This window comes from Eumetopias jubatus, unplaced genomic scaffold (genome assembly GCF_037043125.1).
Source record: "Eumetopias jubatus isolate StellerSeaLion01/CBP00866 unplaced genomic scaffold, mEumJub1_p1.0 scaffold_14, whole genome shotgun sequence".
In the NCBI taxonomy this organism is placed as follows: domain Eukaryota; kingdom Metazoa; phylum Chordata; class Mammalia; order Carnivora; family Otariidae; genus Eumetopias; species Eumetopias jubatus.
In genome coordinates, this window is record NW_028274820.1 from 43,362,961 (window position 1) to 43,369,265 (window position 6,305).

General features: G+C 39.5%; 1 non-coding gene across 1 annotated transcript; it reads left to right on the forward strand.

Moving 5' to 3' along the window:
• The first annotated feature begins 3,802 nt into the window (after window positions 1-3,802).
• Window positions 3,803-3,993, forward strand: LOC114222515 (U2 spliceosomal RNA). The gene has a single exon (XR_003611963.1). It is a non-coding gene; the product is annotated as a U2 spliceosomal RNA (small nuclear RNA).
• The last annotated feature ends 2,312 nt before the right edge of the window (window positions 3,994-6,305 follow it).

The following is a 6,305-nucleotide window of genomic DNA, read 5'->3' on the forward strand; positions in this document are numbered from 1 at the left end:
AAGGTTCTCTTTGTGCCAGTCTTTCTTCAAACACCATCTGCCTTGTTTTCCCTGGGCTCTAAACTCCATCTCCTCAACTCAGATAGTCTGATGGGCTCTGCCTGGTTTCCCCCTCCCTGTTAGTGGCCTGGAAACTCGTAAGACAAGAAAATGGGGCAACCATGAGCCTCACCTATTTATTTCCTGTCTCTCGGATCACTGTGCTTTGTTGACTGATATCCAGTTTTTTGAAAACCATTGTTTCATGTATTTCATTTCCCTCCTTTTCTTATTTTAGGTTGTTTTGTTATTCTATTTTGGTTGGAAGCTAAAGTCCCCTTTTTAAGCATTTAAAGATGCTGTTTCATTGTCTTCTAGCCCCATTGTTTCTAATGAGAAGTCAGAGTCATCCCTATTATTGTTCTCCTATGTATAATAGATTTTCCCCTTTGGCTGCTCTTAAAATATTTTATTTTTGGTGTTCAGCTGTTTTACTGTCGTGTGCCCAGGTATGGTCTTCTTTGTACTTATACTGTTTTTGGTTTGCTCAGCTTTTCATATCTGTGCATTGATATTTTTCATCAAATTTGGGGAAGTTTCAATTACTATTTCTTCAAATATTTTTATGCCCCATCTCTTTCTCTCCTGTTCTTGTGATACTCTAACTGTATGCCTATTAAACATCTTTCTACTGACACAGGACACTAAGGTGCTGTTCATTTTTAAAAATTAATATTTATCTTTATTCTTCAGTTAGGGTGATTTCTACTGACCCAGCTTCAAGCTCACTGATCCCTTTGTTTCGACTGTCCAATTTTCTCCTAAGCTCATCCAGTGAGTTTTTATTTCATATATTTTATTTTTCGGTTCTTGAATTTCTGTTTGGTTCTTTTTTACAGTTTTAATGTCTCTATGGATATTCTCTGTTCACTCATTCTATTCCTCATTTCCTTTAAATTTTTGAACATGTTTATAATAGTGCTTTAAGACTACTTCTCTGATAATAGCAGCACCCACATCATTCTGAGGGACTATTTTTATTAACTTTTTTTTCACTTTAGGTCAAACTTTTTTTTTCCTATTTGCATTTGTAGCAGTTTTTTAAAAAAATATATTGGATATTGTGGGTGAGACATAATTTATGGACTATGATGTTTCCTTTACAGAATTTTGAGTTTTTCTGGCTGACAGTTAATTCATAGTGATTGCTTAGATCTTGTCGAGTGGTGGTTCTCAACCAGGAGTAATTTTCCCCATTTGGCAATGTATATAGAGAGATGTTTTTGGTTGTCACAACTTGGGGGTGATGATGGCATATAGTGGGTAGAGATTAGGAATGCTGCTAAATATCATATAATTCACAAGTAAAGCATCCCACAACAAAGAACAATCTGATCCAATATTTCAATAGTGCTGAGAAACCCTATTGTAGATGTTTTGGATGTTGTTAGAAAGGATCTTTTACAGTTATTTTCCCCCTAGAGCATATCCCTTATTCTAGGGCATAGTCCTTATTTCTAATGTGTGGCCTTTGTGGAGTCTTAACTAAATGTCCAAATTACTAAGTGAAGTCTCTTTCTTCCACCCTGACTGGCTAGAACTCCAAAGTCACCCAGCACTTTATAACCTCTGGTATCTTCATTCAGGAATCACTTCCCAGCAACTGTTCTCTGGATGGCTCAGTGAGTTTCACCCTACTCAAGTACAGTCCAGTGCTTGGCCAAGGTTGTGAGGGGCATCTCCATGCAGAGTTCTGGGGACCCCACTTTTTGCATCTTTCCCATCTCAAGTACCTTTCTCTTTAAATTCTAGTCTCTTAAGCAGCCCTAAATTCCAGACTTTGTCTCCTCTGACTAATGAGACTGCCACTTTCTGTACTTCAGCAAGTGCCCTAGATAGAAATATGGGGTCAACATGAAGCTCACCCTACATGTTTCCCTTCTGTCAAGGATCACAGCCCTGTGTAGTTCATTGTCCAGTGCTTGACAACAATTGACTCATATATTTTGTACAGTTTTGTAGTTTGGAATGAGAATATTTCCCATACCAGTCATTCAACCATGGCCAGAGATAGATATTTCATACTGGAATTTGAATCTCAACTCTAAATCTTAGGTTTCCTTATCGTTCCTTGAGATTAACAAGATATTATTTTAATCAGAAGTAATTCTTTATAACAGATGAAGATAAAATTGTAGTTGCCTTCTCTAGAAAATCCTAGAGAGGAACATTTCTGATAGCTCTACCTTCTTATCCCATTCCCCAAGGCCATTTAAATGCTGGATAATAAGAGCATACAAATGATGTCTTCTCTCTACCAGTGATAATAATGGCTATCTTATATTGTATGCTTTCTAGTGCCAGGGACAATGCCAATAGATTTACATACATTTTATTTTATGCTCACAGCAGCTCTATTTTCCCTGCTTTACTTATAAGGGAACTGAAGCTCTAAGAGGTTGAGTAACTTGGTCAACTTTTCAGAGCTATTGAAGTGACAGAGCTGAAACAAAGGCTTAAGTTTGTCTGACTCTAAAGCCTTAAATGTCTATCAGCCAAAGCAGGCTGATTGATGTTCCAAACAACCCCAAAATCTCAGTGACTAAACACAGTAACAGTTTATGAAAGTATTCTTATTCCCAACATATTCCAGTATGGGTTGTTGGAAATGTCTGCTTCACACAGTCCTTCCTTTATGTGGCCCTATCATTCCCTGGAAATTTGGAGTTCTCTGCTCCTCTACTTCATCAGAAAACAAAAAAGAGAATATGGAGGCTCAAGCTGAAAGCTTTTCAGGCTGGTAAGTGGAGAACATCATTTGTGTCACTTTTAGTTAGGCAGAAGTCAGTTGAAGAATCCATCATGAGGCCAGGAAATACAGTCTATGTCCTCAGGAAAAAAGGAGATTGGGTTTTGGTGAATGACTAGCTAGTCCTACCATACCACATTAAGCCAGATTCTCCCCTAAGTTGCTTGTTGGGAAGCATTTATATATTTTGCTCTAAAGGCAGTTTTTCTAATATGTGGGATTTAAGAAGCAAAACAAATGAACATAGGGGAGAAAAAGAGAGGGGGTAAACCAAGAAACAGACTCTTAACTATAGAGAACAAACTGATAGTTACTAGAGGGGAGGTGGGTAGGGGTAGGGATAGGGGGTGAGGGTAGAGGTCGGATTAAGCAGGTGATGGGTAATAAGGAGGGCACTTGTGATGAGCCTTGGGTGTTGTATGTAAGTGATAAATGACTGAATTCTATGCCTGAAACTAATATCGCACTGTATGTTGACTAGCTGGAATTTAAATAAGAACTTGAGAAAAAAATAAAATACAACACTTGTATCTTAAAATGAATGAATGAATGAATGAATGCAGTTTTTCTAGGCTGGGACTTGGTTTAGTATCACACATTATCCTTGAGATTAGTGAAAGTTAACACAATTATGTCCTGAGAAGATTAAGATCTTCAGTTCTTCTATGGTATTGTCCCTCAGAGGGGCAATAATAATCATCAACATCCCCAATTTTAAGCGATACATTTTTATTCTTCAGTTTTGACATTTTAATCTATGGATGGTATCTACATTATTTTAATTAGGGCACTAACTTGCTCTCCCATCGTTCCCTCCTGTCAGGCCACTTAGACCTGGGCTACTGAGGAGTCAGTGCCTTGTTTTCTTGGCCTCTCTCTTGTCCATGTATCAGGCTTTCAGAATGGTGTCTTCCAGTGAAAGCTCAGAGAGTATAAACACAAAGTGGGCGTCGGAACTTTCTAACTGTCCCGAAAGCAGTATCAGTGATCATTAATAGCCAAAAAATGATCACCATTGCTTCTCGGCCTTTTGGCTAAGATCAAGTATAGTATTTGTCCTTATCAGTTTAATATCTGACACACCCTCCATTATAGGACAATATATTAAACGGCTTTTTGGAGCAGGGAGATGGAAGAGGAGCTTGCTCTGTACACTCCATGCATCAAGCTGGTGTCATGATACTTCTAGGAAAGGTGCACCCCCTTGGGGTTAAAAATCACAAGTTTGAGGAAGACACTTCCAGAAAGGGCTGATTGGTTCCTTTGGGAAATGGTGGGCAACACCTGGGACACCCGACAGTTAACAAAGAAAAAAGAAGCAACTCAGCAAAGCACTTTAGTCAGGTTGCTTTGCTCAGCCCACCTTTCTTTTGATTTGAATATATCTATACCATCTCTTTGGTTGGAGTGTTTGAGCAAATTCCCTGAATTTCATTCCACCTGCCCTTGCCTTAATCCTGGACCTCTTTTGCCCTCCTTATGACAACACATCTAAAATTTCCCTGTCTTTAATATCTTTTCCTCATTCGTCCTACAGAGGATGGCCTTTATCTTTTGAAAGTGCAGTTCACATTTGGTCTTATTCTTGCTCAGACACCTTTGGCACCAGTGGCACCTCTGCATCTCCAAATCATGGCCCTACTTTACCTCTGTACCTATTTCTCTGGGTTCTTCCCTCACACACCCTCTGATCCAGTCCAACTGGTACCCTTTGTGTTCCCAGAACATGCTGTCCCACATCCATGCTTTCATGAATTCAGTTCCCAGCATCTAGATACCTTCTCATTCTCATTTCTCCTCCTCAAAATCCTACCCACTTTTCAGGGCCCAAGTAAAAATTGATCTCTGTTATGGAGTCTGCACCCATGTTTGTGGTTAAAGAAGTCTCTCTCTTACTTGTGTTTGTGTAGCACTTTGTACTAGTCACGGTGTGCTTTGTGTCTCATCTTCTCCACTAGGCCACAAGCTCTTAGGGGGTAGTTGTTTGGTGAGCCTTCCTGTTCACCTCCTGCAGTGCCCAGCATCACACCTTGTTGAGCAAAGGTGCTTAGAAATGCCTATTGGGCAAAATTAAAATCAGGATGTGACATCAACTGTACAAGGACCTTTTTCATCGAATTAATCTGGAAACTAAAAATAGACTCTCCTCAAAATGATTAGATAATGTACTTGAGATAAACTACTTATGTACAATCTACAAGTGCATTTAAATGTTCTCTCTCTCTCTCTCTTTTTTTTTTATGGAGAAACAATTCCTTCAGATAGCTGATTTTGAAATAGGTATATGGGACATTTTATTTATGTATGTACGTATTTATTTATTTATTTTTAAAGATTTTATTTATTTATTTGACAGAGACACAGCAAGAGAGAGAACACAAGCAGGGGGAATGGGAGAGGGAGAAGCAGGTTTCTCGCGGAGCGGGGAGTCTGATGTGGGGCTCGATCCCAGGACCCTGGGATCATGACCTGAGCTGAAGGCAGATGCCCAACGACTGAGCCACCCAGGTGCCCCTCTATGGGACATTTTAATGGTCTGCATTTTAAAAAAGATAGTCTTAAATGCCCTAATCAGGTAGGAAGGAAGGTTGGAATTATCCCTATGAAATGTATTCTGATTTCCAGTTTCCAAAATGGCATCTGAAATAATAGGTATTGAGTGTGTCTGGGATGGTGCTCTGTAGGTGGCTTCATTAGCAATGTCCTAGATACAGTTTTGCATCTAGATTGGTTTTGTCCAGGAGAAGCACAACTTTTGTTGGAAAGCCCAACTGCTGGTGTAGCAGGGTAATTGGAATGAGTTCTGTTATGAGAGAGATCCTTCACAGAGAGAATGTGTATCTTCATCAAAATTCTAACTGCGTTGAAACTGTCATTCAAAGAGTTAACATCTGTGAAGAATAAAAAATGCAATGGAGAGGTTTCAGGCAAAGCATGGGGAGACTGATAAAATTATCAGTGAATTAAATTCAGACAGATGGCTTTGGAAAGGAATGAAGTACACAAACCTTATGTAGAGTATAATGACTCTCACTCTGACAGGGACTTTGGCAACAGGGTAAGCGGGCTTGCTTGCTTGCTTGCTTGCTTTCTTTCTTTCTTTCTTTCTTTCTTTCTTTCTTTCTTTCTCTCTCTCTCTCTCTCTCTCATTCTTTCTCTCTCTCTCTTTTTGCTTTTTTTTCTTTTTTTAAACTGGATTTTAAAGCAGGTGGAAGTCAGATTTTTCTCCTTTTCTGCAGGTGTTATTTAGTACCTAAACAAAAACAACGCTAGCTTGTAAAACCACCCGGACAGCATCAGACTCTGAAGTTTCGGGCGTAGGTGCGCAGCATGGTAGAAGGAGTATGGTAGGCATCACGCGTGTTGCTGCTTCTCACTGCCCTCAGATTCACTGCCCACATCAATAGGTCCTTGGCAGTTAAAATATTTCTACAGAACAGAGGCCAGTCATTAGCTGTGCTTACAATAGCAGGATAGCAAGGGAAGCTTTCAGTCATTCAACACACACACAGACTAA